The 25652-nt window shown below is 37.7% G+C and overlaps 1 long non-coding RNA gene across 1 annotated transcript in view; it reads left to right on the forward strand.

The window, feature by feature from the left end:
* Positions 1 to 25652, forward strand: part of LOC141581491 (uncharacterized) — a 459045-nt gene that overhangs the window by 34939 nt on the left and 398454 nt on the right. The window contains exon 2 of the long non-coding RNA XR_012514169.1: positions 1475 to 1592. This is a non-coding gene — a long non-coding RNA (uncharacterized LOC141581491). The remainder of the gene's footprint in view (positions 1 to 1474; positions 1593 to 25652) is intronic.

Below are 25652 nucleotides of genomic sequence, written 5' to 3' on the forward strand. Positions count from 1 at the left end.
GAGTGACAAATAGCTGCATTCTTTTGAGTTTCCGAGTAGCTTTTCTAAAGGAAGCAATGAGATATGCATTTATCTCAGTGAGCAAAGGGATAACTTTGAGTTCTGTCTGTCCTTTGTCTGCAAGAAATTTCGTTGTGGACAAATTGTGAGAAAGGTATGTGGCTATCCTTTTTAGGCACAGAATGGGAGGCAGGTTTGCCCTAAGCAGGTCCCAGTTTCACTGTTCCCTTTCATTTAGTGATTCTGAGATCCTGAGATTTATTTTCCGTTCACATAGCCAAACCTAATCATAACTGATAAGTCTGTCAGAAAACTTAACACACTGTATTTGCTTATTTGGTTTTCTGATTCTCCACATATAGGGACTTTATTTTTATTTCTATTTTATTTTTTGAGATAAAGTCTCATTCTTTTACCCAGGCTGGAGTTCAGTAGTATGATCTTGGGTCACTGCAACCTCCACCTCCCGGGTTTAAACAATTCTCATGCCTCAGCATTCCCAGTAGCTGGTACAGGTGTGCACCACCATGCCTGGCTAACCTTTTGTATTGTTAGTAGAGATGGGGTTTTACCATGTTGCCCAGGCTGGTCTCAAACCCCTGTGCCCAAGAAATCCACCACCTGGGCCTCCCAAAGTGATAAGATTACAGGCATGAGCTGGGACTTCAATTGCATTGAAAGAATAGATCCTATTTTTAAAGTCCTCTTGGTAAACATTTATAGATTTAATTAACATGTACAGGAGTTCATTCTGAAAGTACAATAGGTGAACAGGGCCAGGAAAGATAATCTTCAAAATTCGGAAAACCGTGTTATGTCCAAAACATTATCTGAATAGAGATTTAAAGGCTAGACTGGCTTGTAAGAATTCAAAGCAGAAGGCTAAGGACCCGTAAAAGGAAGAAACTGCACCAACAGTGGCTCAGAGGCAGGATCAAGTAATCAGTTGAAGTCTGAGGAATAAAGAATGATAAGATTGCTTTAAGAGAGTATGCCAATTATTTATTAATTTGCACTCAGCTTGATTTCTTTTGTTCTGTACTCTGTAATATATTTTAGGGTAGTTTGGATTCTGTAAGCTATATTTTCAAAGTGCTCTTTCTGGGGAACACCAGAAAAAGATTGAAAGTCAGGAGGAGGAAATTTATTCTGGTTTCTGGCTGTAACACTTATAGTAGTGGTGGTGGCGAAGCAAACAGTGGTGAAAGAGGTGGTGCGAGTAACAGAGGTGAAGGTGCCCCTGCAGAGACAGTGCCACCATGGTGGTGAATCCAGTGGCAGCAGCAGCCAGAGAGAGAAAGATCCTGGGTCCCCACTCTGGAAGCTCGGAATAAACAAGAGCAGACTCTGCAGCCCAGAGCTCTTTGCCTCTGGGTCATGCACTTGTTCTGCAGCCAGGGTAGCAGCACTTACACTAAAACCCTAACTCATGAGTGCCCTAACTTTTTTTGCTTTTCTTCTTCTTTCAAGACAGGGTCTTACTCTGTCACCCAGGCTGCAGTGCGGTGGTACAAACATGGCTCTCTGCAGCCTCCATCTCCTGGCCTAAAGGAAACCTCCCACCTCGGGCTCTGGAGTAGCTGGGACTACAGGTATGTGCCACCATGCCTGGAAAGTTTTTATTTCTATTTGTTTATTTATTGAAATAGAGTTTCCCTGTATTGCCCAGTCTGGTCTCAAATTCCTAGGCTCAGGCCATCCTTCTGCCTTGGCCTCCCAAAGTGCTGGAATTACAGGAGTGAGCCACTGTTTCTGGCCATTTCCTCACTTTTAAAAATGGAGTTTATGATGATTGAGACCCTTAATTTTAATGTAGTAAACTTTATCATTCTTTTATCCTTCAATTAAAGGCTTCTGATAATTTTCTGTGAAATAATTTTCTATACCAAGATGGTAAAGGTAATCTTCCGTATTTCCTTCTAAAAGTTTTATAGGATTGCTTTTTATATTTGGTAATAAATTATGAACATTGACTAAACTGATTTTAGTTAAATTGAAAATTGATTTTTTTGATTGGATGAGATAGGGATTCAGTGTCATTTTCAGGCATATGGATTTAAACGTGCTCCAGCATATTTACTAACAAGCCTTTTCTTTCCAATGGTTCTATAATTTCATCTCTGTCATATGTGTAGTATCCATACATGTATGGATTTGCTTTTAAATTATCAACTATAATTGATATTCTTTATTTGTAATTTTCTGTGCTAATACCACACAATCTTAAATATCATAGTTTTATAATAAGTCTTGTGTATTAGGGCTCTCCAGAGAAATAGAAGCAACTGTGTGTGTGTGTGTGTGTGTGTGTGTGTGTGTGTGTGTGTGTGTGTAAATTATGTACGTATGTATGTATCTATCTATCTATCTATCTAGTGATTTTAAGACATTGTGAGGGCTGGTAAATTTAAAATATGCAGGGCAGGTTAGAGATTCAAGATCCTGGGAAGAGCTGATGTTGCAGTCTCAACTAGGAAGGCAGTGTGAAGGCGGAATTTCTTCTTCCTTTGGAGTCCTCAGTCCTTTTTACTTAAGGTCTTCAACTGACTAGATGAGGTTTACAAACATTATGGAGCGTAATCTGCTTTATTTGAAGTCTACAAATGTAAACGGTTTCTTTTTGGTGGTGGTTTTTTTTCAATTGTATTTTGGGCTCTGGTGTACATGTGCACATCCTGCATCCTGCAGGCTTGTTGCATAAGTACATACAAATGTAAATGTTTATCGTGTCTAAGATATCTATAACAATATCGAGACTAGTGTTTCTTTTACCAATCATCTGGGCACCATAGCGAAGCCAAGTTGATACAAAATTAACCATCCCAATCAATATGTGGTAGAAAATTCTCCTCACACTGGTTTTTTTTGAGAATCTTGGCTACCCTTAAACTTTCACATTTTCATAAATAATTTAAAATCAACTTGCTGATCCCAGAAAATGCCTTAGAGATATTTTGAAAGAGATTGTCCTAAATATATAGTTTAATTCAGGTTTATTGAAAATCAGATATGGGATATGAGAGGCCAAGGGGAGTCAAATACGACTTTAAGGTATTTATCCTGAGCAAGTGAAAGGATGGTTTAGGACCTATCCACCAGAGGGAGATCGTCCTTCTGCAACAGTGTTTCAGTCGGCCATCACGTCCTGAAGAACAGCATTCCTAGACATCCTGACTCTTCCAACTCTCTCCACCCTAGGGGTGTAGAAATAGCAATGGGATCATAGTCACACAATTTAGGTTCTACTTCATAACATTTTTTTGTCCCCTAGGACAAACATGTATCATCAGTTTCCAATTGTTTTGTCTCAGTTTTCATCCATGACACCCCTCCCCCCACCAACCATTCTCCTATGGGAGCAAGAACATTGCTTCACAAGAATAGAGGGCCCCTCCATGCTGGTGGGACCCAGAACCTCTCTGTTTGGCCCTACAAAAGTCTTCCTTATTGTCTGGTCTTTAGTGCCTTCAGGTTATGGCACCTGGGCAGGAATGCCCTTTATCTTCTGAAGGATGGGCTTTCCCATCTCAACCCTGGATTCCTCAGCTTCAAAATGAGCCCTGCCACTGCCTCCAGTAAAATGTTTTCTGCAGAAAAACAAAACAAAACAAACAAAAAACCTCTGAGGACAGGTCTTCTTTAAGAAGACCTAGAGTTTGGTTCTGAACATACTGAGTTTCAGTGAGACATATACATTTGGAAGGTGTTAACAAAAAATGGCAGTGAAAGTCATGAAACTGGATGGGATCTTCCAGAAATAGATGCAGAAAGAACAGAAGTAGTGATAGGATTAAGCCTACAGCCTTCAATATTCAAAGAATATCTGCAAGACAAGGAGGCCCTAAAAACAGAAAACCAAGAACAGTTACTGAGTTAGGAAAACCAAGAAGGTGTGTCTTCCCAAAAAGTTGTGTTAGAAAAATATTTCAAAGAAGGGAGAGTGACCACAGATCCAAAGGCTGCTGATAAATCAAATAGGCTCAATACATCATCGTTGATTAGGTTTAGGGCTGTGCGGGTCATTGGATATTTTGGTCACATGTTGGGGGCTGTATCATCTGACTTGAGTGAATTTTAGAAAAAGTGGATTGGAGAGAGTTATAGACTACATTTTCTATAAATTTTGTACTATAAAATCACAACAAAGTGATGCTTCAAGAGATTGCAGTATCCTGGAAAAATTGTTTTTGTTATATGATTAGATGAGAAAAATTACTTTATATTTCTGGACAGAGACAATACTGATAATTCATGAGAGAGGGAAGAATTGATAAAGCATGTCTCTAGGTAGTCTTCTAGCTTTTAATATTTGCCCTATGCATTTTACTCTTATAAAGGAATTTTTATTGCAGTACCTTTCTATGTTATTTATTATCTGCAGTTACGCTGTAAACTCTTTGTCGGTGGGAATGAGGATTGAACTTTATGCTTGGTGGTCAGTAATAGGTGTTTGTAGTTGATTGATTGTTTGATTAGCATTATAAAGTGTTAATGATTATGGGATGCCTGATGAATTAATGGCTCCCAAGGGCTTTGTAAAGCTGAAGCTAGGATCAGGACTAACTTATTCTTAAACACCAATGGATGGTGGGTTTTTATATTTCTTTTTTATTTTTTGTTTGTTTGTTTGTTTGTTTTCGAGACAGGGTCTTACCCTGTCATCCAGACTGGAGTACAATGGTGCGATCTCAGCTCACTGCAACTTCCACCTCCCAGGCTCAAGGAATTCTTCTGCCTCAGCCTCCTGAGTAGCTGGGACTATAGGCACGCACAACTACTGCCAGGCTAATTTTCATATTTTTGGTAGAGATGAGGTTTCACCATGTTGGCCAGGCTCATGTTGAATTCTGGACCTCAAATGATTCACCCGCCTTGGCCTCCCAAAGTGCTGGGATTATAGGCATGGGCCACCAATCCCGGGCTGAAGGGATAGCTCTTTAATGATGGGATTTTAGAAACCTGTAGCAAGGGATTAGGAGAATGGAACTGGAATTCATCCTAGTCTTTAACCACACATTCTGACTAAAATAACATGTTTCCTGTCATTAATGCAAATAATTACTAAGCTCTTCTTGTGAAGCACTGAATGATAAAAGAGCGTTGTTTTTCATGAGCATAAATAATAAATAAGCAAACATGCAGTACATCAGAGCTTCCGTGATAGCTTTGCCATCCCTACTTGCACATTAAGAAAGCAACATCCACACCTCTATTCCCTGGAATGATCCACTTCCTAAACAAAGTCCCCCTGATAGGCTTTCTTGAACAAGAGAGCTTTGTCACTGATTTGCAATTACAGAGGTCGGCCCTGGGTAGTCAGAAATTCTTTCAGTTTACCCATGACTAACAGGAGAGGTCATGATAATAGCAAGGCTCTCTTCTACTCCCTTCTAAAGTAAATTTTCTTTTTACAGAGTCTCCATTATTTGAGAACTGACACATTCAATCCAAAAATAATCTGAGTAAAATTATCGTCTACTCATTTTCCTTTGAGACCCACTTTTTTTTCTTATCCACATCCTACCTGTAAGGTAACAACCGTCTTTAAACAGTTTGCTTTGCAAGTTGTTAGAAAACAAAGTGAAAATATTCCTAAGGCAGGAGGGAAAGTTACAAAATAAAAAGAAGATCTAGGATTTTGTGAAAATGTACACATTTCATTTCTGCTTTAAACATGAAATAACTTGTCCTGTGGCAATATTCTGTGTAGGATAATGAACCATATACAATGGAGTGCTTCACACATTGTTTCTTCAAAGATTTATTTAATCAGTATTTCTTGATTACCTACTGTTATGAGTTTATGGATGACTAATAAACATTTGCCTTCCTTTTCCCACTGCAACTGCCTCAATGTAAGTGCTGATAACTGTTCCTATGAATGACGTTTGTAACCATTCAACTAAACTTCCTTCTTTTAATCCAGTGGCATTCACACAGATCTGTTGGCATGACCTACAAAAGAATTTTGGAAAAACCTTTTATCACCTCATAAATTTCTAAACTGACATCTAGACATTTTCATTTTAAGTTTGCATAATTGCAAAACATGTAATATCTCAACTTATAAAATGGACATTAAAGATTATTATATCACTTTAAAGACTACCTTATGGAGGCCGGGGCGCAGTGGCTTATGCCTGTAATCCTGGTACTTTGAAAAGCTGAGATGGGCAGATTGCCTGAGCTCAGGAGTTTGAGACTAGTCTGTATAACATGGCGAAACTCCATCTCTACTAAAAATACAAAAAATTAGCCAGGCATGGTGGTGCATGCCTGTAATCCCAGCTATTCAGGAGGCTGAGGCATGAGAATTGCTTGAACCCAAGAGGCAGAGTTTGCAGTGAGTGATCGTGCCACTGAACTCCAGCCTAGGTGACAGAGTGAGTTTTTGTCTCAAAAAAAAAAAAAAAAGAATACCTTATGGAATTTAAGTTCCAGAATGATTTGATATATTAAATTACAAAAATAACACCTTTCTTAAAGTATAATTCACATACCTTCACATACCATATAAAGAACCCATTTAAAGTATCCAGTTCCCTGAACACTTTAAATAGTCTTTAGTATATTCACAGGATTGTGCAACATCTACCACAATCTAAATTTAGAATATTTTTGTTACCCCTAAAAAATGCTCTGTGCCCATTAGCAGTTTCTCTCTCGCTCCTTCATAATGTTCCCTCTCTTCAGCCCTAGGAAACTACCAACTTACTTTACTTTGCACATTCTGGGCATTTTATATAAATTGAATTATATAATTAGGTTGTGACTTGTGACTGATTTCTTTTTCTTAGTATGTTTTCAGAGTTCATCTGTGTTATAACATGTATCAATTCTTTATCACTTTTTTATTGCTAAGTATATTTCATTTTATGCATATGCACTTTTTTATTTTTATTTTTATTTTTTTTTTGAGGCACGGCCTGGCTCTATTGCCCAGGCTGGAATGCAGTGGCATGATAAGAGCTCACTGCAACCTCTGTGTCCTAGGCTCAAGCCATCCTCCCAGCTCAGCCTCCCAAGTAGCTGGGACTGCAGGTGTTTAATACTGTGCCAGGCTAATGTTTGTATTTTTTTAGGGACAGGGTTTTGCCGTGCAACCCAGGCTGGTCTCTATAAGTTCGAGTGATCCACCCACCTTGGCCATCCAAAGTGCTGGGATTATAGGCATGACCCACCACTTCCCGACTTGCATATACCACCTTTTATTTATTTATTCATAAGTTGAACATCTGGTTTGTTTCCACTTTTTGACTATTGTGAATACTACTACTCAGAACATTCATGTCACATGGTTTTTGGGAAGCAGATATTCTTTTGTGTAAATACACAGCAGTAAAATTGCAGGGCTATCTGGGAAGTTTATCTCTTTTTTTTAAATTATACTTTAAGTTTTGGGGTACATGTGCAGATCTTGCAGGATTGTTGCGTAGGTACACATATGCTATGGTGGTTTGCTGTCTCCATCCCCCTGTTACCTACATCAGGCATTTCTCCCAATGTTATCCCTCCCCAACCTCTCAAAACCCCACTGTCCCTCCCCTAGCCCCCCACCTCCTGACAGACCCCAGTGTGTGATGTTCCCCTCCCTGTGCCCATATGTTCTCATTATTCAACACTTGCCTATGAGTGAGAACATGCAGTGTTTGGTTTTCTGTTCTTGTGTCAGTTTGCTAAGAATGATGGCTTCCAGATCCATCCATGTGCCTACAAAGGACATAAACTCATCCTTTTTTATGGCTTCATAGTATTCCATGGTGTATGTGTGTCACATTTTCTTTGTTCAATCTATCATTGATGGGCATTTGGGTTGGTTTCAGGTCTTTGATATTGTAAACAGTGCTGCAGTGAACATATGTGTCTTTATAAAAGAATGATTTATAATCCTTTGGGTATATACACAGTAAAGGGATTGCTGGGTCAAATGATATTTCTATTTCTAGATGCTTGAAGAATCACCACACTGTCTTCCACAATGGATGAACTAATTTATATTCCCACCAACAGTGTAAAGGTGTTCCTATTTCTCCACATCCTCTCCAGCATCTGTCTCCAGATTTTTTAATGATCGCCATTCTAACTGGCGTGAGATGATATCTCAATGTGGTTTTGATTTACATTTTTCTAATGACCAGTGATGATGAACATTTTTTCATATGTTTGTTGGCCTCATAAATGTCTTCTTTTGAAAAGTTTGTGTTTATATCTTTTGCCTACTTTTGAATGGGTCTGTTTGATTTTTTTCTTATAAATCTACTTTAGTTATTTGTAGATTCTAGATATTAGCCCTTTGTCAGATGGGTAGACTGCAAAACTTTGTTTCGCATTCTGTTGGTTGCTGGTTCACTCTGATGATTCTTTCTATTGCTGTGCAGAAACTCTTAAGTTTAATTAGATCCGATTTATCTATTTTAACTTTTGTTGCCATTTGATTTTGGTGTTTTAGTCATGAAGTCCTTGCCTGTGTCTTTGCCCTGAATGTTTTTGCCTAGGTTTTCTTCTAGGGTTTTTATGGTGTTAAGTCTCATGTTTAAATCGTTAATCAATCTGGAGTTAATTTTAGTGTAAGGTGTAAGGAAGGGGTCCAGGTTCAGCTTTCTGCACATGGCTAGGCAGTTTTCCCAACACCATTTATTAAATAGGGAATCCTTTCCCCATTGCTTGTTTTTGTTAGGTTTGTCAAAGATCAGATGGTTGTAGATGTGTGGTATTACTTCTGAGGCCTCTGTTCTGTTCCATTGGTCTATATTTCTGTTTTGGTACCAGTACCAAGCTGTTTTGATTACTGAGCCTTGTAGTATAGTTTGAAGTCAGGTAGCATGATGCCTCCACCTTTGTTCTTTTTGCTTAGGATTGTCTTGGCTATGCAGGCCCTCTTTTGGTTCCATATGAAGGTTAAAGTGTTTTTTTCCCAGTTCTGTGAAGAAAGTCAATGGTAGCTTGATAGGGATAGCATTGAATCTATAAATTACTTTGGGCAGTATGGCCGTTTTCATGATATTGATTCTTCCTAACCAGAAGCATGGAATGTTTTTTTCATCTGTTTATGTCCTCTCTTATTTCCTTGAGCAGTGGTTTGTAGTTCTCTTTGAAGAAGTCCTTCACATCCTTTGTTACTTGTATTCCTGGATGTTTTATTCTCTTTGTAGCAATTATGAATGGGAGTTTGTTCATGATTTTGCTCTCTGTTTGTCTGTTATTGGTATATAGGAATGCCTTTGATTTTTGTACATTGGTTTTGTATCCTGGGACTTTGCTGAAGATGCTTAGCAGCTTAAGGAGATTTTGGGCTGAAACGATGGAGTCTTCTAAATATAATCATGTCATCTGCAAATAGAGAAAATTTGACTTTCTCTTTTCCTAATTGAATATCCTTTATTTCTTTTTCTTGCCCAATTGATCTGGCTAGAACTTCCAATACTATATTGAATAGGAATTGCGAGAGAAGGCATCCTTGTCTAGTGCCAGATTTCAAAGGGAATGCTTCCAGGTTTTACCCATTCAGTATGATATTGGCTGTGGGTTTGTCATAAATAGCTTCTGTTATTTTGAAATATGTCCCATTGATAGCTAGTTTTTTGAGAATTTTTAGCATAAAGGGCTGTTGAAGTTTGTTGAAGGCCTTCTCTGCATCTATTGAGATAATCATGTGGTTTTTGTCTTTGGTTCTGTTTATGTGATGGATTACATTTATAGATTTGTGTATGTTGAACTAGCCTTGCATCTGTGAGATGAAGCTTACTTAATCATGATAGATAAGTTTTTTGATGTGCTGTTGCATTTGGTTTGCCAATATTTTATTGCAGGTTTTTGTGTTGATGTTCATCATGGATATTGGCCTGAATTCTTTTTTAGTTGTGTCCCTGCCAGGTTTTGGTACCAGGATAATGTTGGTCTCATAAAATGAATTAGGGAGAATTCCTTCTTTTTGTATTGTTTGGAATAGTTTCAGAAGGAATGGTACCAGCTCCTCTTTGTATATCTGGTAGAATTTGGCTGTGAACCCGTCTGGAACTGGACTTTTTTTGGTTGGTAGGCTATTAATGCTGCTTAAACTTCAGACCTTGTTTTTGGTCTATTCAGAGATCCAAATTCTTCCTGGTTTAGTTTTGGTATGGTGTGAGTGTCCAGGAATTTATCCATTTCTTCCAGATTTACTGGTTTGTGTGCATAGAGTTGTTTGTAGTAATCTCTGATGGTAGTCTGTATTTCTGTGAAATCAGTGGTGATATCCTCTTTATCATTTTTTATTGCATCTATTCAATTCTTCTCTCTTTTCTATTAGTCTGGCTAGTGGTCTATTTTGTTGATCTTTTCAAAAATTCAGCTCCTGGATTTGATTTATTGATTTATTTGAAGGCTTTTTTATGTCTCTATATCCTTCAGTTCTGCTCTGTTCTCAGTTATTTCTTGTCTTCTGCTAGCTCTTGAATATTTTTTGCTCTTGCTCCTCTAGCTCTTTCAATTTTGAAGATGGGGTGTTGATTTTAGATCTTTCCTCGATCCTTACGTGGGCATTTATTGCTACAAATTTTCCTCTAGACACTTCTTTAAATGTATCCCAGATATTCGGATACATTGTGTCTTTGTTCTTATTGGTTTTGAAGAATATCTTTATTTCTGCCTTCATTTCATTGTTTATCCAGTCGTCATTCAGGAGCAAGTTATTCAGTTTCCATGTTGTTGTGCAGTTTTGGGTGAGTTTCTTTTTTTTTTTTTTTTGAGACGGAGTTTCGCTCTTGTTACCCAGGCTGGAGTGCAATGGCACGATCTCGGCTCACCGCAACCTCCACCTCCTGGGTTCAGGCAATTCTCCTGCCTCAGCCTCCTCAGTAGCTGGGATTACAGGCACGTGCCACCATGCCCAGCTAATTTTTTGTATTTTTAGTAGAGACGGGGTTTCACCATGTTGACCAGGTTGGTCTCGATCTCTCGACCTTGTGATCCACCCGCCTCGGCCTCCCAAAGTGCTGGGATTACAGACTTGAGCCACCGCGCCCGGCTTGGGTGAGTTTCTTAATCCTGAGTTCTAATTTGATTGCACTGTGGTCTGAGAGACTGTTTGTTATATTTCCATTCTTTTGCATTTGCTGAGGGGGGATTTACTTCCAATTATATGATTAATTTTAGAGTAAGTGTGATGTCGTGCTGAGAAGAATGTACATTCTGTGGATTTGGGGTGGAGAGTTCTGTATATGTCTATTAGGGCCACTTGGTCCAGATCTGCATTCAAGTCCTGGATACCCTTGTTTATTTTCTGTCTCATTGATCTGTCTAATATTGACAGTAGAGTGTTCAAGTCTCCCACTGTTACTGCGTGGGAGTTTAAGTCTCTTTGTAGGTCTTTAAGAACTTGCTTTATGTATCTGAGTGTTCCTGTATTGGGTGCATGTATATTTAGAATAGTTAGCTCTTCTTGTTGCATTGATCCTTTTACCATTATGTAATGTCCTTCTTTGTCTCTTTTGACCTTTGTTGGTTTAAAGTTCGTTTTATCAGAGACTAAGACTGCAACTCCTGCTTTTTTTTCGCTCTCCATTTGCTTGGTAAATCTTCTTCCATCCCTTTATTTTGAGTCTATATGTGTCTTTGCATCTGAGATGAGTCTCCTGAATACAGCACACCAAAGGGTCTTGACTTTTTATCCAATTTGCCAGTCTGTGTCTTTTGATTGGTGCATTTAGGCTATTTACATTTAACATTAATATTGTTATGTGTAAATTTGATCCTGCCATTTTGTATTGGCTAGTTGTTTTGCCTGTTAGTTGATGCAGTTTATTCATTGCATCATTGGTCTTTAACATTTTTACATTTTTGCAGTGGTTGCTACTGGTTGTTCCTTTCCATGTTTAGTGTTTCCTTCAGAAGCTCTTGTAAGACATGTCTCGTGGTGATGAAATCTCTCAGCAATTGCTTGTCTGTAAAGGATTTTATTTTTCCTTCACTTATGAAGCTTAGTTTGGCTGGATATGAAATTCTCACTTGAAAGTTCTTTTTATTAAGGATGTTAAATATTGGCCCAACTTTCTTCTGGCTTGTAGAGTTTCTGCTGAGAGAGCCACTGTTAGTTTGATGGGCTTCTGTCTGTGGGTGATCCAGCCTTTCTTTCTGGCTGCCCTTAGCATTTTTTACCTTCATTTCAACCCTGGTGAATCTGATGATTATGTGCGTTGGAATTGCCCTTTTTGAGGAATATCTTTGTCTTGTTCTCTGTATTTCCTGGATTTGAATGTTGACCTGCCTTGCTAGGTTGGGGAAGTTCTCCTGGATAATATCCTGAAGAGTGTTTTCCAGCTTGGATTCATTTTCCCCATCACGTTCAGGTACACTGATCAAGCATAATTAGATCTTTTGACATAATCCCATATTTCTTAGAGGCTTTGTTCAATTCCTTTCACTCTTTTCTTCTCTAATCTTGTCTTCTTATTTTATTTCATTGAGTTGCTCTTCAATCTCCAATATCTTTTCTTCTGCTTGATTGATTCAGCTATTGAAATTTGTGTATGCTTCACAAAGTTCTTGTGCTATGTTTTTCAGCTCCATCAAGTCATTTATGTTTTTCTGTAAGCTGTTTATTCTATTTGGCATTTTGTCTAACCATTTTTAAAGGTTTATAGCATTGGATTAGAACATGTTCCTTTAGCTCAAAGAAGTTTGCTATTACCCACCTTCTGAAGCCTGCTTCTGTCAATTCATTAAACTTATTCTCCATCCTGTTTTGTTTCCTTGCTGGTGAGGAGTTGTGATCCCTTGGAGGAGGAGAAGCGTTCTGGACTTTAATGGTTTCATCCTCTTTGTGCAGGTTTCTTCCCATCTTCATGGATTTATCTACCTTTGCTTTTTAAAGTTGGTGATTTCGGATGGGATCTCTGAATGGATGTCCTTTCTGTTCATGTTGATGCTATTTATTTTTGTTTTTTAGTTTTCCTTCTAACAGTTAGGTCCCTCTGCTGTAGGACTGCTGGAGCTCCACTCAAGACCTTGCTTACTTGGGAATCACCCATGGTGGTTGCAGATCAGCAAGGATTGCTGCCTGATCTTTCCTCTGATAGCTCTTCCCAGAAGAGTACCCACCAGGTGTCAGCCAGAGCTCTCCTATATGAGGCATCTTTTGGATTATACAGGGTTCAGGGAGCCACTTGAGGAGACAGTCTATCCCTTGTCTGCCTGCAGAGGCACTGCTTGGCTGTCACGGATTCAGTCCAGATGTTGTGTAAGCTTCCTCTGGCTTTTGTTTACACAGGTAGGTTTAGACACACCTCAGCAATGGTAGACACCCTTCCCACCACTGAGCTCTTGTCCTGGGTTGAGCTCGAACTGATGTGCTGGCTGTGAAACTCTCAAGCGCAAGGGCTTCAGTTTGCTGGTCTTTTTCGGGGTGGTACCCGCCCAGCCATATCACCTTTCATCCTGCTTTCAGCTCCCCCTCTTTCTGGGGAGTGGATAGCTTTGTCCCACGGGTACTCTTGGTGCTAGTCAAAATGTCTGCCCAGATCTGTGCCAACAACCTGTGGTGCCAGCGGGAGCTGCTGCTCAGATCTGTGTTCGTAACTCGGCGCTTTTCAGCCTGGTGGGAATCTCCTGGTCTGTGGGTTGCAGAGGTCATGGGAAAAGCACAGTATCTGAACCAGAGTGCTGGGGCCCCATCCTCTGGTCAGTTGCACTTCCCTGGTGACACAGCAACCCACCCTGCATCGGTTTGCCCTCCTTGGGCTATACCCACTGTGCAAGCAGCCACATTGAAATGAACCTGGTGCCTCAGTTGGAAATGCAGAGATCACTTGCCTTCTGCATCGCTCTCGTTGGGAACTGGGCTCTGGAGCTGTTCCTATTCGGCCATCTTGATGGAATCCAGAAGTTTATCTTTTGAGGAACCAAAAATAATGCTGTTTTTCAAAGCAGCTTTACCATTTTACATTTCCATTTGTAAAGTACGAGGGTTCTAATTTTTCCGTATCTTTTCTAATATTTATTTATCTTTTTGATTAGAGGCATCTCAATGAATGTTAAAAAGTAAGTCATTGTGGTTTGGATTTGTATTGCCTTAAAGACTAATGATGTTGAGCATTTTTTTTTCATGCATGTATTATTCATTTGTGTATCTTCCTTGGAGATATATCTATTCAGATCCTTTGCCAACTTTTGAAAATTGGGCTACTTGTCATTTTATTACTGGGCTACAAGTCATTTACACATTCTGGATACAATTTCCTTTTCAAATATATGTTTTGCCAATGTTTTCTCCCATTTTGTTTGTTATCTTTTTACTATCATGATGGTACAATGTGCAACAACAAATTTTTGTTTTAATCAACTGTATCTATTTTTTATTTCATTGTTAATATTTTTGGTGTAGCATACAAAAAAATACATTGACAAACCCAAGGACATAAAGATTTACTCCTATGGTGCCTTCTAAAGTTTTATAATTTTTAGCGTTTACGTTTAAATCCATGATCAATATTAATTCTGTGTATATGTGGCATAGAGGCTCCTCTCCATTCTTTTGCATGTGGATATACTGGTGTCCCAGCACCATTTGTTGCAAAGACTTAGTTTCCCATTGAATTATCTTATAACCCATTGTTAAAAGTCAACTAACAAAAATGTCACCAGATGTGCAGTATTTTTTTTTCTAGACTTTTAATTCATTTTATTTATCTAAATAGCTATTCTTGTGTCAGTACCATTATTCTTGATTAGCATAGCTTTGTGGTAAATTTTGAAATTGGCAAGTGTGAGTCCTTCAATTTTACCTTCTTGGTAAAGATGGTTTTGGCTATTCTGGATTCTTTGGATTTTCATATACATTTTAAGATCAGTTTATCAATTTCTGAAAAAAAAAATCCAGCTGGGATTTTGATAGGGATTGTGTTAAATCTGTAAATAAACGTATGGAGTATTGCTATACTAACAATATTAACTTTTACAATATATAATCATAGGATGTCTTTCTATTTATTTAAAACTTTAATTTCTTGCAACACAGTGTTTTGTTACTTTAAGTATACAGTTCTTACACTACTTTCTTAAGGTTTCTTCCTAATTATTTTTTATGCTATTATGAAAGAATTTTTTCTTAAATTTCATTTCTTCTTATTTATTGGTAGCACAGAGAAAAACAGATACTTATTATATATTGATTTTACATATGATAACGTTTCTGATTATTAATTAGTTTGAATAATTTTCAATGGTTTCTTTAGAATATTCTATATACAAGATCAAGTGATATTCAAATAGAGATAGATTTCTTTCTTTCTTTTTATTTGGGATGATGTATGTTGCTTTTAATTACCTTATTTCTATAGCTAGACCCACCACACAGTGTTGAATAGAAGTAATAGAAGTAGCTAGGGCAGATTTCAATGTCTTGTTCCTGATTGTAGGGAAAAAGTTTTTACCTTTTCTCATTAAGCGTAATATTAACCTACATGTCCTTCATGAGATTAAAAAAATTTTCATCTATTTCTAGTTTTTTGAATGCTTTTAAAAATTATAAAAGAATGTTAGATTCTGTTAAATGTCTTTTCTGTGTCTACTGATATGATCATGTGGTTTTTGTTCTGTATTGTATAAATAAGGTTTTACATTGATTGCTTTTCAAATATTAAACAACTTTGAATTCCTGGGATCTATCCATATTTTTTGAAATTGCCTAGGGCCCATTCATTACCTAAACTTTAAATTATGTGGCATTATAAGGTTTATCACAAATAGACTCTTGTGTAGCTGACAGTTAGGTTCTCCCTTTTGATTCCTTAGAGCAGTCACAGGGCCATTATTTCTAGACTATAAAGACAGTTTCAGCTCCTTTTCTTTGTATGTGCTACTCCTTATGTCTATAAAGCCCTTCCCATACTTCACTCTAATTTTTTTCAGTATTATCTATAATTCCTTCCTATTGTCCCTTCTCTGTATTGGGAACGTATTATGGCCACTTTGACTTATCTATAAACCCTGTGTCATTAGAAAACATTCACATACTACAATTTAGAATATTGGCTGCTATAATACCTATTGTCTGAATCTTACTACTTTACACACCCTATTGAAGCTTCTATGTATAAGGAGGTGACAGTGGAGAGAAGAGAAACAAACTAGGTTTGTTCTCACTATAATTGATAAGTGAGCAATAAGATGCTCAAAGTGATCAATGCACTAATAAGACATATACATCTAATTTAGAGAAGAGACTCCCTGCCAAATCCCCTCTTCTGCATCATCCACCAATGCTTTTCTGTGAGCAATGGTTTTATACCCTTGACCCGCAGATAAGCAAGAGAAGATGGCATAGTTATATATTAGTGATGAAAAGTTACCGAGACAAAAATCAGCAAAGTCATAGAAAAGGAAAGGGGTTTTGCTACTACAGGAATCCTGCAAACTTCGGGGCAGGGGAGAGAGAGAGAGAGAAAGAGAGAGAAGAGATAATAATTAGGCTTAGAGATCAAGAAAGGAAAGCTTTATTTATTTATTTATTTTATCAGTATTGCTCTGTATTAGGCAGCCCTCTTTGAAGCAGAAAACCCAACTCAAAGTTATTTAAGAAAAAGAATGTACTGGCAAATTTTAGCTACGATTTTCTTCATGATGGCTAGGTTGAGAGAGACTCAAGTGATGTTATTTGGATTCTGTTTCTCCCTTCCTATCTTGGCTTGACTCAGCTGGCTTCTTTTGAAGGCAGTTTCTTCCTTGTCCTGAGATGAGGGGCAAAATGGTGTGAGGCATTTCCCTATCACAATGGAAAACTGGCTGCCTCTATTCCAAAAGTTATTTTGAAATTTTTAGAATTTAAACTCATTAGCATGGCTTGGAACTTTTCCATCCCTAAAGCAATCCCTGTTTGTGATGGCAGTACTAAGAATAATAATGAATATTCATTAGAATATTGATGGTAATACTAAGAGTAAGGGGTTGGGGGAGACAGATCCTACCAATTCTTTAAAGTTACAGTATTATGGTGAATGATAAATGAGTGTTTTAAGGAATAGAGGTCAAGATGGCTGACTGGAAACATTTCAAGCACATCTCTTCCACTGGAGAAACCAAAATAGTATGTAAACAATCACATTTTCAATACATTATCCAAGAGGGAACAGGAAACACTAAAAGCAAGGAAGGAGAAGGAAAACAGGTAGCCTGCTTGGCTAAAAATAACTAGGAGTTGGGAGTGACACCTAATCTGGGGAAAGGGTGAGTGAGAGTCTTTCTGTGGTCTATATTCTCACTCGAGGATTGTACAATTAAGGCCGTGGGAGAGCACCTTGGCCCTCCCAAATTCTAAATCTAATTTAGGGAGCTGCTGGGAGACTATGAGAAGGAACCTCCCCAGGGAAGGAACACACCATCGGTCGCACTCCCTTTATGAAACCTAAGCACCTGTAGCAAGATATCATTTTCTATTCTAACTTTTTAACAGACTGTGCACTGTCCTTTGATCCAATAGTACTCGTCCTAGGCATTAGGGAAACTTGGTATACTGCTTACAGAACAGGGGCACAAGGGTACTGTGAACTTGTGCAGCCAGAATTGTGGTGTGGGCAGCAGCCACTAGATGCCGGGAAGTGGGCCCCACCCCTTAGACTTGAGCAGGATTCTAGTTGCCATGGAGGCTTGGTCTTGAGCTGGGCAGGGGCTCCTATGGCCAAGGGCTAAGTTGTGATCTAGGCATGGTCTGCTGGGTCTGATGGGTAATTTGGGTCTTCTGCAGCAGCCAGGACTGAGGAGCAAGCCCTATCAGGACCAGGACATGAGAGAGATGCACATATCCAACACACTGCCCAAGACTGTGGCCACTGGGGATGGCCCGACCTTCCCCTTTCCAGGGCCTCAGTGTAGCTACTGTCACCCCTCACCTGAGCTTTCTGCCAGGTTATCTGATGATTGTCCTTCCTTAGTCATGGCTAGTGCATGCACTCACCATTGGGAGGCCTGAGCACAGGACTGCCCAGTCTGGCTCCCTCTGGCTTTGCTCCCACTTGGAGATGAAACACAAACAAGATCCAGGGTCCTGAGCATTCCATAACTGAATCCACCACCTGGGACACCCAAGCAAATTTTCCAGAGTACAGAGATTGGGCCTAAATACCTTACTGCTACCACCTCAGCTGGCTCCTACCTGCAAGCGCCATCTGCTGGCCTGGAAACCAGCCTGCACTTCCAGTCGTTGCCCAGTACAACCACCATCAACACCAGCACACAATTCTTGGGACCAGAAGAACATCTTACCACTGCTGCTGCCATCACCTATACCATACCGGCTGCCCAGGGACTAGGGAGCTCACTCATCCTCATATTCCACCACTACCACAATTGGCATCTGAGAAAGCCACACAGAGACCCAAGAATCAACTGGCCTGAAATTGCCAACACACATGTTGGCATATGCCAACCTGGGGCAGAAGGATAAACATGTGTAGCCCACCACCACTAACAATGAGGCCTAAAGATGTGCCAATCTGGCACTCCAATCCCCAGCACAACTTCACTATAACCTGTAATCCCAGCTAATCATGGTACCTAATGCACTGAGGAAACCATAGATACCACTAATGCTGTTTATAGCCAAAGAAATCAGAGACTTCACTACTGCACACTCAAAGAAGCAAAGCCAAAGAGTCCTACCCAACCAACACCATGAATGCATTCTTCAGAAAAGGCCTCCCCTCACAAAAATAAATTTAAAAATAGGAAGCAGTGACTGTTACACCAGGTGGACAAATATCAATATAAAGACACAAGAAATATGAAAAGCAAGGAACACCCCCAAAGTTAACACAATAATTCTTCAGCAATAGATCTTAACCAAAAGAAAAGTCTTGAAATCCCAGTGAAGAATTCAAAATATTGATTTAAAAGAAGCTCACTGAGACACAAGAGAAATCTTAAAACCAAAGAATTCAGAAAACAATTCAGTGTATGAATGAAAGATTTACCAATAAGATCTTAAAACAAAAACAAAAGACAACAGAAACTCTGGAACTAAATAATTCATTGATGGAAATACAAGACAGTAGAAAGTTTCCAAAATAGACTAGACCAAGCAGAAGAAATAATTTTAGAACTTGAAGACAGGTCTTTTGAAATAATCTAGTGAGACAAAAATAAAGAAAAATGAATAAAAAGAATGAACAGAGACTGTGAGGCATTTGAAAAAAAAACACAGAATGACTGAATTTATGAATTATCAGTATCCCCAACCTGAAGAAAAATAAAAAATTAGAAAAGCAATGTAACCAATGACAGATAAAACCTTACCAAGTCTAGAAAGAGATTTAGACATCCAGGTACGGTGCAAAAAGGACTTTTCCACAGCACTTTAAAATTAGACTAAGTTAAAATGAAAGGGTTAATTTTAAAAACAGCAAAAGGAAAGTGTTTAGTATCTACAAAGAACTCCACCAGACTAACAGTGAACTTCTCAGCAGAAACCTTAAGGGCCAGAGGAGAATGGGATGATATATTCAACGTGCTGAAAGAAAATACCAGCAGTACAGAGTATGATATCCAGTGAGATGAACCTTCCTAAGTGAAGGAGAATTGCTCAAATAAGCAAATGTTGAAACAGTTGGTCACCACTAGAGTGGCCCTAAAGAAATGCTCAAGGTAGTCCTAAGCTTGGAAGCAAAAGGACATTTATCATTGTGTCAACACATGAAAGTATCAAAGTCACTAGTAAAACAGTCACACAAAGGAGGAAAAGAAGGAATGAAATGGCACCGCTACAGAATTTGAAACCACAATGACCGGCTGTAAGAGAAAAAGAAAGAAATAGTTTATAAGACAAATAGAAAATGATTAACAATATTATTCACATAGTAATAATAACCTTGAACATAAATGGATTAAATGCTCCACTTAAAAGACATAAATTGGGCTGGGCACAGTGGCTCATGCCTTTAATCCCAGCACTTTGGGAGGCCGAGATGGGTGGATCACTTGAGATCAGGAGTTCAAGACCAGCCTGGCCAACATGGTAAAAAAAAGAAATTTGTATTTCTACCAGAAATAACAAAAGTTGGCCAGGTGTGGTGGTGCATGCCTGTAATCCCAGCTACTCAGGAGGCTGAGGCAGGAGAATCACTTGAACCCGGAAAGCAGAGATTACAGTGAGCCAAAATTGTGCTACTGTACTCTAGCCTGGGTGATAGGGCAAGACCCTGTCTTTAAAAAAAAAAAAAAAAAAAAAGAATTGGCTGAATAAAATAAAACACACACACACACACACACAAACACACACACACACACACGTGCTCGCGATCCAAGTCTGTGCTGCTTACAAAAGTCATCTTACCTGTAGAGGCACTTTTAGACTGAAAGTAAAGGGTTGGAAAAATATATTTCCTGCAAATGGAGAACAAAAGGGAGTAGGACAAGCTTATATCGGATAAAACAGACTTTAAGTTAAAAAGAAAAAAAGACAAAGAGGGGCATTATATAATAAAAAGATCAATTCAGCAAAAGGCTATAACAATTCTCTATATGCACCCAACACTGAAGCACTCAGATTTATAAAGCAAATTTACTAGAACTAAAGAGAGAGAGACAGTGATTACAAAGTAGGACTTCAACACTGCATTTGCAGCATGAGACAGATCATCTAGACAGAAAATTAACAAGGAAACATTGGTTTTAAACTGGACTTTAGACAAAATGGATCTAATAAACATTTGTAGAACATTCTACCCAACAACTGAAGAATATACATTCTCTTAATCAGCACATGGAACATTCTCTAAGACCATATCTTAAGCCACAAAATAAGTCTCAACAGATGTTACAAAATCAAAATTATATCATGTATCTTCTCAGACCACAACACAAAAACGCTAAGAATCAATGCCCAGAGGAACATTGTAAACTGTAGAAATATGTGGAAAGTAAAAAACATGCTCCTGAACGACTATTGGGTCAACAAGGAAACTCAGATGAAAATTAAAAAAAAAAAAGAAAACGCGAGGCGTAGTGGTTCATGCCCTCCCAGCATTTTGGGAGGCCGAGGTGGGCAGATCATGAGGTCAGAGTTTGAGACCAGTCTGGCTAGCATGGTGAAACCCCATCTCTACTAAAAATACAAAAATTAACCAGGCATGGTGGTGCATGCCTGTAGTTCCAGCTACTCGGAGGCTGAGGCAGGAGAATCACTGGAACCCAGGAGGTGGAGGTTGCAGTGAGCTGAGATTGCACCACTGCACTGCAGCCTGGGTGACAGAGTGACACTCCATCTCAAAAAAAAAAAAAAAAGAAAAGAAAAGAAAGCAAACAGAAATGGAGACACAACATACCAAAACTTCTGGGATACATTAATAACAGTGCTAGCATTAAATGCCTATATAAAAAATGTAGAAAGATTAAAAACTAACCATCCATGTACCTATGTAACAAACCTACATATTCTGTACGTATATCTCAGAACTTAAAGTAAAATAAAAAATAAAAAACTAACCATTTAACAATGCACTTTAAGGAACAAACCAAATCCAAAATTTGCAGAAGTGAGATAATGATCAGATCAGAACTAGATGAAATAGAGACAACAACAAAAACAGTATAAGGGATACAAAATTAAACAAAGTAGAAAACCGATCCTCCTGAAACTCTCAGAATGTCCAGAAGGAAGAAATTTTCCCAAACTCATTGTATGATGCCAGTATCACTCTGATACCTAAAGTAGACAAGAACACAACAAAAAAAACTATTTTATCTCTGATTGCCATAGGTGTAAAAATCCTCAACAAAATAGCAATCCAATCCACAGCACATCAAAACACATATGTACTATGGTCAATGAGGTTTTATACCAGGGAAGCAAGGATGATTTAACACACATTAAGACAGTGAATGTGATACCTTACATAAACAGAACCAAGGACAATAACCATATGATAATCTCAATAGATTCAGAAAAAGCATCTGATAAAATTCAGCATCTTTTCATGATAAAACCCTCAGCAAACTAGACATAGAAGAAACATATCTCAGAATAATAAAGGTAATATAAAACAACCCACCAATAACATCATCCTGATTGGGGAAAAGTTGAAAGCATTTTCTCTAAGAACTGAAAAAAGAAAGATGGTCACTTTCACCACTTCTATTCAGCATAGTATTAAAAATCCTAGCCAGAGCAATAAGGTAAGAGAAAGAAAGAAGTGGCATTGGGGAAGTCAAATTATTCCTGTTTGTTGATGATATGATCTTATATCTAGACAAACCTAAAGTCTTCAGAAATGAATTCAGTAAAGTTGCAGAATACAAAATCAATGTACAAAAATTAGTAGTGTGTATATACACCAGTAACCTAGCTAGAAAGAAATAAGGCAATCACATTTATAATATCTACAAAAAAATATCTAGGAATAACCAGGAGACAAAAAAGTCTGCCCTTGAGTTGTAGATTGGTCACTGGAGAGAGAAGAAAATGAGAGATCCTTCGAGACATAAGATCAAAAACCATCTGGAGAGCCAGATGGGGAAAAACCAGCACGGAACAAATTGTTTCCAGTATTGGGAATGTATTGAGTAAACCATCAGATAAGCATGGGAAGTCAGGCTGGAAATTCAGGAGGGCTACCTCAAGATAGAAAGGCAACAGCTTGTTATTTTATGGTTTCCTATAGCCTACATGTATATCTAGTCTCAGTGAGCAGGGAAATTGCATTTAATGTCTGACATGTTTAGGTTCAGTGTGAACAAAATATCTCATTCCAGCATTGAAGATTACAGACCTAAATGTCATTCAATGTGAAATAACAAGCATTTATTTCCTTGTTGTACTTTTAATTCCAATAATGTACCTTCTTCCTTTAAGCTCTATACTACCTAAACTGTACCTATTTTTGAAACAGCTCATGCTAAGATTTGAAGTTTTCTGCATCAGTTAAAAGTGTCCCTAAGCAACTGACTGATAAAAGAGGATACTAGAAACCTCAAACAAAACTGCTGTCAATAATCAGAGGATGTAAAACAATTTAAAAAAGTATAGCGTTCTTCCAAACATCAAGGAGACTTCTTTTCTCTTTAAAGCTGTATTGCACACAACATACAAAATGTAATATCCCAAAAGAAGAAAATTTAGGTCTCTGGAAACCATATGATAGGTCAGCAGAAAAGGGGATCATTGCTCCTCAGGCACTGGAATGACTGAAAAGAGTTGATGAGGAAAATACATTTTAATTTTCCCCCTGACAGGAATTGAGTATGTACATAGTAATTTAGTAATTGAGCTGCACACACACACACACACACACACACACACACACACACACACAATTTAAATGTAATTTACATGGAGCTATTTTACACTGTATAACAGGACCATAATCCTTCCAAAAGTCAGCTTAATTAAAATGTATATTCATGGATTTTCAGAGAATTGCCTTACATAATATTAGCGTCATCAGTATCACTTGAAATACTGTAGAACATAACCCGATGTATACAATTAACTTTGCATTAAAGTTTGAAGTGAGACAAGCACCGCCTGTGAATATCATCTCTCAATTTGTAAATCACCAGAGCATGGTGACAGTTTGGCTTGACTACAACTATGCCTGAACGAAGTGCTTTTCCTTTTGAGAAAAAAGGAATCTATGAGCACGAGGACTTTTCTCCTTTTAGTTTATTTTTTCAAGTCATTTATTAATTTTCCCTTTGGTAGAAGTACTTCCAGAGTTTGCCTTTTCTTTTTTCTTTTGAGGGGAAGGGGTAACTTTACAGGCAGTTTCCTTAGTCATTCTAGGCAGCCAGCCAATGAAATACAGACTAAACAACAGAGAGGATATTAATTTTACTTCACTATGCATGCACACAGCTAGTGATGCATAAAGTCTTCATTCCAAGACTGACATTAAAAGGGTTGTGTAATTGTCTAGATTCCAACGTCACTAACGGTTTTCTGAGGGAGTTGGAAAGAGATAAGAGAACAGACCCTGGGGAACAATTTTAAAGTGGCTCAATAGTGATGGCAGAGCCAAACTCATACCTACATCAATGTGGTGTAGAGAATCTCTGAGTATTTGTAATGCTGAATTTGAGCAAAGAAACTTCAAGTATGAACCTAAAACGAAACTAAAATACATTACACAGTTAGATTAAGTGTTTTCTGGCAGTAGAGAAGCTGAGTAAAAAGAAGAATAAAAAAATTAAACTTTTTTTTGAATTATGACGTGCAGAAATAATCACACATCAAAGTCTAGAGCATGGTAAATGTTTACAACATGAATATACTTGTGCAAACAATTCTGAGATCAAGAAACAACATCACCTACGCCCCAGAAGACATGCCCATAACCCCATTTAGCCACTATCTTCTCTCAAAGTAATTGATATCCTGACTTCTAATATCATCAGATTAGTTTTGCCCATAAGCATTACATAAATGGACAATTCAGTGTAAATTATTTTGCAACAGATTTTTTTTCTTAATTTTGCATTTTATTTGTTGCTAGAGTGTAGTTTAGTTCATTCATTCTCACACAGAGAGAGTATTTTTAATGTATGAGTACACCTCAATTGATTCATTCTACTATTGAGGGTATTTGGATAAATATATTATTTATTTTACATATCATTGAGTTTGATTTACTAATATATTGTTTAGGACTTTTATAACTGTATTAGTAAGAGAGATTAGTCTGAAATTTCAGTTTCTTGGTGTACTTTAAAGATTATCCTGGCTTTATGAAAATTGCTAGAAAGTATTTCCTCTGTTTTCTTTTTCTGGAAGATTTTCTGTAAAATTGGTATTATTTTTATTTTTTGGAAGAGTTAACTGGTAAAAATGTTTTTGTCTTCATTTGTTTTAGGAAGCTTTTTAATGACAGAATCAAAAATTTTAATATGCATTGAAATATAATGTTAACTAATATATTATTAATATATGAGCGATTTTATTTTAATATATACAATATATTTAATGTAATTTACATTTAAATATATGGTATCAGTTTCAGAAAGTTGTGTTTTAAGGGATTTGTCAGTTTAATCCAAATTATCAAATTCATTGACTTGAAACTGTTAATAGTAGTCTTTTGTTACAAATAATGATGTTGCTTTTTAAATTTCTGATGTTGGTATTTTGTGTTGTCTTTGTGTCTTACTCATTTTTGCTAAATATAAGTATTATAAATCATTTTAGTCAAAGGCTTTGCTGAGTTTTTTATTACACATTTGTTTTCATTTCATTAATTCCCATTCTTATTGCTATATTTTAAAAATTAATTTGGGTTAATTTTTTAATGATTTTCTTAAAAGAAAAACTTCAGACAAATTAAATTTAGCAAAGTTTATTTGAGCAAAGAAACATTCACGAGTTGGGCAGCACCATGAACTAATAAAGGCTCAGAGAGCTCCACCCAGCAATGTGGACAGGCAGTATTTATAGGCAGGAAAAGAAAGTGACATACAGAAATAGCTGAACTGGTTACAGCACGACATTTGCCTTATTTGAACAAGTATGAGCAATTTGCAGCTTTTGATTGGCTGAAGGCTCAGCTACTATGATTGTCAAGGCCTCAGTTACTTGTTAGAAGAATATACTCTCAAGTTAGACTGCAGTTCATTTACAGATTATATTAGGATACAGTTCACTGCATACAGAGGCAGATTTAGGCCAAATTTAATTAGATTTAACAACTTTTTGAGAT

Source organism: Saimiri boliviensis, chromosome 15 (genome assembly GCF_048565385.1).
Source record: "Saimiri boliviensis isolate mSaiBol1 chromosome 15, mSaiBol1.pri, whole genome shotgun sequence".
Classification (NCBI taxonomy): Eukaryota; Metazoa; Chordata; class Mammalia; order Primates; family Cebidae; genus Saimiri; species Saimiri boliviensis.